This window comes from Pseudorasbora parva, chromosome 12 (assembly GCF_024679245.1).
Source record: "Pseudorasbora parva isolate DD20220531a chromosome 12, ASM2467924v1, whole genome shotgun sequence".
In the NCBI taxonomy this organism is placed as follows: Eukaryota; Metazoa; Chordata; class Actinopteri; order Cypriniformes; family Gobionidae; genus Pseudorasbora; species Pseudorasbora parva.
In genome coordinates, this window is record NC_090183.1 from 25,278,778 (window position 1) to 25,286,686 (window position 7,909).

Consider the following 7,909-nt stretch of genomic DNA (forward strand, 5'->3'; position numbering starts at 1 on the left):
TAACATGGATAATGGATACTATTATATGGATACTTTATGGATACTTTTACATTGTCTCAAAGTTCAAGCACGCATATTTGCTGCGAGTCCTCTTTAAATTCGTGTTGTCCAATGGGATTGTAGCCCGCGCGCACCGCGCAGTGCATGCGCAAAGAAGTTGAGCTTGTGCACGACGGTTCGACAATATGGCTCATTTCTGAATCTGACGCTGTTGATGGAGGGTTTTCTTCAAAAAATGGAAGAATCTGGAATACATGTTACTGAAGACGAAGCACAGAAATTCAGAGGTAAGTTTAGGTTTAAGTAACTTTACAGTGAAAATTATTGGTTACCTTTCGAATCATGTTCACCTTCACATTGCCTCTGTAACGTTTAACGTTAGGCCTGCCTGACGCGTGAGGGAAAAATTTATTCGAAAACACTGACCTGACAAACCAACGCATTGTTATGTTTTTTTAGTTTATTGTTGTTATTACAATTATTTTTAAACATAAATTAAGATAACTTATACTCTACCGCGAGACATTGCTCAATGTGTTGTGAAAAAAAGCAATGAAACGGCCATATAACGTTAACGTTAACAGATTTAACTACCGCGCTTTGTGTGAATAGACTTTTCTATTCACTAAAGCTGGGTCTCAATAAGTAACGTAACCCCAGATTTTTTAATTCAGTTTCCCAGCATTGTCTTACTACAGTAACGTTAACGTTAATACGTGTTCTCTGTGGATGCAAGCGAAAGCCTGTCTGGGTTAATTTTAACGTGTCTCTTGGTCAGTCTAAAATCATATGCCTTACGAATATTATCGAAGTTGATTTTATATCAGTTTTATTCTATAAATAACGCAAACATATGTCCACGTGAGTTATAATCATTTAGTCCTGACAGTCATGCAAGAGCGAACAACGTAAGCAGCAGTCAACTGAGGCGAGTGCCCGGAATTGTGCCTTGGACGGTAGACATCGAGCCCTTCCAAGGACAGCAAGTGAAATTAGTTTACCATTATTAAGCAGAACTGGTTACGGTAACTAGTGAAATAAGTTTCTAGTCTTTGAGCTGCTAATTTAAAGGATTTTGCCTCTACTCTCACTCTCGGAAAAAAGTTAATTTATCTGTTAACGTTACTACGTTAAAAGGTACATATCAGTACCTTTTATATTTTGTACCTTAGGATACTACTCCAGTGATATATTTGTACCTTTTCTCAGTGTGTACAAGTAGTGTTATTATGTATTTTTCTAAATTACAGTTGATTTTTATATACTGCTGAATGGTTATTGAAAAAGACATTGTTTTTATTGTTGATGTTAAAACATCCAACTCACTGATAAATCAAAAAAAATTTTTTTTTTAAATTTCAGTAAATGAGGTAGATGGAGAAGCAATAGAGTGTGGCCTACAGATAACATGATCTCTCATTTATTTAAAGGCTCCTTTAAAAAACAAATTTTTACATGAGGTGAAGGAGATGAGGGGACACTAACATTAGAACCAGTGCCGGCAGAATCCTATCAACAAACTTCGATTAAAGAAATGTAAGTATAACATTTTTTGTGTAGTTTTTGTATTATATTTGCCTTATGTTTAGTGATCAACCGATATTGATTTTTTTTCAATATCACAAGACTGTGCTTCTCAGCGCTGTCAAAATAAGTAACATCGACCAGCCAGAAAACGTACAAGCCGATGGTGAAATTTATAAAGGCCAATTTTCAGACAATGTCTGCTTTGTCAATACATCAGCCGACCACTACTTATCTTCATTGGTACATTAGTAACCGTATGCATGTGTCACATTAGAAAATTGTTCAGCATTGTGGCTAATCATCAGTATTACTACTAATGCAAGTTTTTAACTACTACTCCACCCTCACTGCAGAAATGCAACTAGAGGAAGACTGCCTGCTGGATTTGCCATTCCAGTCTTTTCTGGAGATCTTCAGGCCAAGCTTGATTACAAAGAACAATGCCAGAAGGATAGACACAGAATCATCAGAGTTCTTCATGATAGAACACACAATGTAAGTCAGCAACTTGTAAAGCAACATAAATATTTTGAATGCATATGTGTGAAACAGTGCTTTGTTGACATGGATTTGAAGTATTTGTTACTTAAGTAATAAGAATTAAAAATGTTTTAGTTTTTTTCCAATTGATTTTAAATTAATCTTTTAGGTATCTAACAAATGCAGAATATGTGCAGGTTGCAAAATAACTTATTGTGAAATACCCTTTTCTAAAGGATATTGAAGGGAACGGCTATGTAAGTTACAAGGAATGGTAGACTTTACATCATGTGAAATGATTTTACCAGTGTAAATATTAGTTCCTTAAGGTTATTGTTCCATTTATTAATTGGTCTTAGATTTTGTTTACATCTTAGCTATTCTAATTGACAGAAAGTGGTAGATTCTGTTTATATGCATTCAAAGTATCTTGCCTGTATTAACTATACCATATTTTTCCCACATGTGTTAGGACACTTGGCACCAGTCCCTCAAGCGCAAATTTAAAGCTGAGCGTGCAGCTCTGGTCCATGAAGATGAGGTAAGAAAGAGTAAGGAGAAGTTTGGGCACAAAAATGTGAGACTCCCTGTACAATCTCCAGCAGCATTTTGCAGATCTGAGTCAGGGGTAAGTGGATTCCTGTAGTTAAAATTGGTTACTAAACAAGAGCTAAATATAATTTGACAACTAAAGAATAATTTAATTAAAAATTATACAATAGGTTGTCTGCCTTCAGGTCATGAATAAAGACTTAATTTAACTATGTCTTCTCTTCTGTATCCATCTCATGTGCTGTTTACATTCAGCATTTCCAGGTTCTACTTCAGAATTCCAACTCTTTATTGGCCGACGCTTTTAAAGGGTTAGTTCACCAAAAAATAAATTTGATGTCATTAACTCCTCTCCCTAATGTCGTTCCACACCCGTAAGACCTCCGTTCATCTTCAGACACAGTTTAAGATATTTTATATTTAGTCTGACAGCGTATGCAAGTGTATGCACACTATACTGTCCATGTCCAGAAAGGAAATAAAAACATAATCAAAGTAGTCCATATGAGACATCAGTGAGTTAATTAAGCAGCTCTTGAAACATCAAAAATACATTTTGCTCCAAAAACTACGACTTTATTCAGCATTGTCTTCTCTTCCCTGTTTGTTTTCAATCCTCAAATAAAGATTCAATCAGTTATGAATCAGTGAATCGATTCGGATCAGCAAAGTCACGTGATTTCAGCAGTTTGACACGCGTTCCAAATCATGATATGTATTTTCGATTCTAAAAAGAGATTCTAATTAACCCACTGATGTCACATCTGGACTACTTTGATGATGTTTTTATTCCCTTCCTGGACATGAACAGTATAGTGTGCATACACTTGCATACGCTCTCAGACTAAATATAAAATATCTTAAACTGTGTTCCGAAGATAAAGAGAGGTCTTACGGGTGTGGAACGACATTAGGGTGTCATTAATGACATAAATTTAATTTTTGGGTGAACTAACCCTTTAACCTGAGCAGCATGTCGCATACATGTGATGCTGACTCGGGATTCAGCCAATACTGAGCCAGCATTCAGATGTAGAACCTAAATGGAAGTGCTGAATGTAAAGGGCACATGAAACTGACACAGAAGAGAAGATATTGTTGAATAAAGTCATTAATTTTGTTTTTGCGCACTAAAAGTATTCTTGTCGCTTTATAAACTTAAGGTTTAACCATTGACATGGAAAGAACCATTTGCATAGTATTTTTTTTAAGGAATTCATTGTGCATTCTTTAATTGAATATCTCTGTAAGGTAAAGAATTAGTGAATGGAATCATGTGTTTTTGAGGTTTAACTGTTGTTGTTATTATTATTTACTTTTTTTTAACATTTGATCCAATAGGCGATTGCTTTCATTGGTGAGGATGCATCCTCTGAGGGTCCTGTGAATGTCCTACATATCCAGTAAAGCAAGATGCGATCAAACACTGCTGTGGTCAATGACCGAATGCAGCAGACTTTTGCGTGCGAAGACGGGAGATAAGAGATGGAATGACTGGAGCATATCCTTAAGAAATATCCTTTCTTAAAAACAACCTAGAGGGTCAGTGATATCACGGATTTTAAATCAGTTTGCAGCTTAAAATAAATGTTGAATGTCGTTATAAACAAAGTATGCAAAAATGTTAATTTACAGTTTGTAAAATTGTTGTAATTTTCAAAACCTTCAGGTGATGAAATATGTCCATTCAAGCTTAGAAATATTTGAGACAAAGAATATTAAAATTACTGATTTGATTTTAAAGTATTTTTAGTTCATGTGAATGATTAACTTTTTCATTCTGTCAATTTTCAGTTGTGTGATGAAGTTCTTCATCTGTCAGTTTAAGCCAGCGATTCAAGGATGGCTTTACCAGTATTGTGACAAAGGTGCTTGAGCTTGTTCAAAGAAATGCTCCATTGGCCAAAGTCTACAAAGATGAAGAGATGCTTGCAAAAGAACTACCAGGTATTGACATAAAACATAGTGGTTTTGAGCAATTACGGATTAATGTGCCCAAGCGACCATGTGCATGTTACTTTCAGTTTATATAGATTTAGTGATTTAAAAGCCCAGCTGGTGATACTGGTATTACTGGTGTTGTCACACGTCATTAACCTGTGGGAAAATTTCCTCACTGTCACATCCCTAATTCAAGTCAACCATAAAAAGATAAGAATTTTTTTAACTCAAAAACATTCAACTCTGTGTTCGTGCTGCTTCGCTGAGCCAGAGAGAAAAGTTTTAAACCACACAGGATATAAATAATAGTGATCAAAATAGAGCAAACCACCTTTTGAAATTAACGGTTGTATCGTTTACATATTACGCAATCAAGTGACCGTTAGAAATGTTTTGTCAATAAATCATTCATTCAAAAGATTCTTCAAAAACACTGATTCATCCAGTTATAAAACGTATTTATTAATGATTCATTGAATTTATTCAAAACCATTTTTTTAAATAATTATTAGGATTATTAGATTATTGGATTATTAGGCTGCTGTCACTTAAGGGTTAGTAAAAAAAATTATATTAATGTTACATTTGTTGATATTTCCAGTTAATGTGTTTTTGTTTTGTTTTTAAAATTTCTGAACTATGACTTACAATGAATAAAGGAAACCACTTTTGGGAGGGTATAAATTAATATGAAAGCAGGAAGTTTATAATATTACATTATTGAGGAGTGTGTTATCTATTTTTATTACAGATTCTGACTTTCGTGCAGCACTTTTAAAGCACTGAGAAAGCTGAGAGCTTATTCGCATTGAGAGGTATGGAACCATTTGTTAAACTCACTTTTTAATAATCTGATACATGTCCTGTTATAAAGTTCTGATAGTTATTGAATTGTTTAACTGATAGATGTTTAACACGTTCTTTATTTTTCCTTGCAGTGTGATGCTGATACGCCATACCCAACCATACATTTGGTAGACACTGACTTGAACCCTCTTGGAGAGAGCCATTTTCCAGTCAAAGTGGAGGTGTGCAGGGGAAATAGGAGTTGAAGAAGGGACAATTGCAGCCTTCAGTGCCTACTATCTTTTAAACATGGCTCATCCACCCTACATGAAGAATACACTGACCTTCCTGTAGCATGCCATAGCAAAGATTGGTGAGGTGGGTGGCAAGCCCCTTCCAATAACTGTCACCCGAATAATCAATATCCTGTACTAAAAGAGACTACGTTGTCTTTGCTCCCATTAGAGCTACAGAAAATTCTTACAGATACTGCATTTAGTGAAATGTGTTTGTGATTAAATGTTTTAAGGGTATAAAGTTAAAATGAATTTACTGTTGAAAAAAGATTGCTTTGATTTATTGATGTTCAAAACATTTTAGAACATGTAGACTGTAATAGAAAATGTTAAAGGTCCCGTTCTTCGTGTGTTTTCGAAGCTCTGATGATGTTTACAGTGTGCAATATAACATGAGTTCATGTTTCGTAAAAAAACAGTATTTTTCACACAATTTAATTATCTACACACTGCTGTTTTCTCTGTCCTAAAAACGGCCTGATGATTTCCTTGTTCTATAAAGTCCCTCCTTCAGAAACGCGTAACGAGTTCTGATTGGGCCAGCGCTTCCTGTGTTGTGATTGGACAGCAGCTTAGCGCACTTTGCCCGGAAAGGTCCCACCTCTTACCTTAATGGGGAGATGCATGTGCTGAATGCGCGCTCTTCTCCACGTGGGAGAGCAACGAGACCACGCCCCCTATTTTGTGTTCTTGTGGGCGGAGGGTTAGTCAACAAACGGTTTTAGTGACGTCATTCCTGAAGGAAGTGCAGCGGTGTAGTCCAAACCAGCCGTTCGCTGTAGGCTTTGAAAGGGAACTTCTGTTAAATAAAATATCTCTCTTGGCATTGAACTTTGAGCTTTATAATTTTTCAGGTATCATTTATGCTCTAACAGCAACATTACACACTAACTAAAGTTTGAAAGATGGAATCGCAAAGAAAGGGACCTTTAAAATGAGATCTAGTACTGTTTTTAAAAAAAATGAAATAACTTTGTTAATGTTACTTGTGTTATTACGGTTAAAATGGTATGTACTGATTTTGAAAGCTTAATATTATTTATATGAAGTTAGTATAAACCTAACAGTAAAATTGCTTAATATATAAGCATCCTGTAATGACTGTGAGAATAATATGTGATAAAATGTTAAGGGTATAAAGTTACAATTAATTAACTAATGTTAATAAATTAATGTACTGTTGAAAAAAGTGCAATATATGTATCCTGTTGTGACATTGTGATTGCTTGAAACCTCTTCTGAAAATGTGAGAATTTAATAAATGTGATTAAAATTATTCTGGCCTTTTTAATGTGCAAAATAGAGTACAAATTTGCCATCACAAGGTACAAAATGCTTGTCACTGGGGCAGTACCCTTAAAAGGACAAATATGTACCTTTTTTAAAGGTACATTATAGTACCATGCACTATAAGGTACAAATTTGTCTTCAGAGGTACATATTTGCCTTTGAAAGGTACATACTGCAAGGGTACAGATTTGTACCCATGTATAAGGGTACAACGGGTGTACCCTTGAGGGTACTGCCCCAGTGACAAGCCATTGTACCCCAAAAGGTACAAATTTTGCACATTTTTTCTAACAGTGTATGACACGCTCTCTTGGGTAGGTTTAGGGTAGTGTGGTGGGAGGTTCTTATGTATAATATGTCATAAAGTGCGTATCATATGCACGCGAAAAACAGTGTATCATATGCACGCCAAAATGAGGTTTGGCGTATACATTCCACGAACATTGTACTATTTATACGCATTTTTCGTGAGATCCGGCTGGTGTATATATATATATATATATATATATATATATATATATATATATATATATATATATATATATATATATATATATATATATATATATATATATATATATGTGTGTGTGTGTGATATCTTTGACCCAAATACTGTATACATCCACTACAATCCATTCCAATGTGTTTATGAATTCTGATAAAAATAAATCATTATAACGGGTAACATCACATTAAATCCATAAGATCTAAAGCACTAAAGCGACTTAAGCAGTTACAATGGGATTACTGTAAATATTATAGTATTTATGGTGTACAGTCATCCTAATGAGGTCTACTGTTCTGATGGTGCACTTATATACAGTGCCAACAGAGAGTGATTATACAGCTTTAGCAAAAATATCCTTGATAAACCGTATTATTTTAAACCATCTAAATAATCTACCTCTGATCCACAGCCAGTAGCCACACTTTTCCTGCATCCTGTATAAATCTGTATCGCTTAGAAACACTCCAAGAGACATCTTGCTTTGAGTCAGATTTGATGTTACTTTTTTTATAAGCAGCATCTGAGGATG

The 7,909-nt window shown here is 34.9% G+C and overlaps 2 long non-coding RNA genes across 2 annotated transcripts; both read left to right on the forward strand.

Moving 5' to 3' along the window:
* Nucleotides 1–1,428: 1,428 nt before the first annotated feature.
* On the forward strand, nucleotides 1,429–4,053 carry LOC137093572 (uncharacterized). Its single transcript, XR_010908506.1, has 4 exons — nucleotides 1,429–1,536; nucleotides 1,881–2,022; nucleotides 2,480–2,635; nucleotides 3,901–4,053. It is a non-coding gene; the product is annotated as an uncharacterized lncRNA (long non-coding RNA).
* A 305-nt stretch (nucleotides 4,054–4,358) lies between these two features.
* LOC137093573 (uncharacterized) lies at nucleotides 4,359–6,858 on the forward strand. Its single transcript, XR_010908507.1, has 3 exons — nucleotides 4,359–4,506; nucleotides 5,252–5,315; nucleotides 5,439–6,858. It is a non-coding gene; the product is annotated as an uncharacterized lncRNA (long non-coding RNA).
* The last annotated feature ends 1,051 nt before the right edge of the window (nucleotides 6,859–7,909 follow it).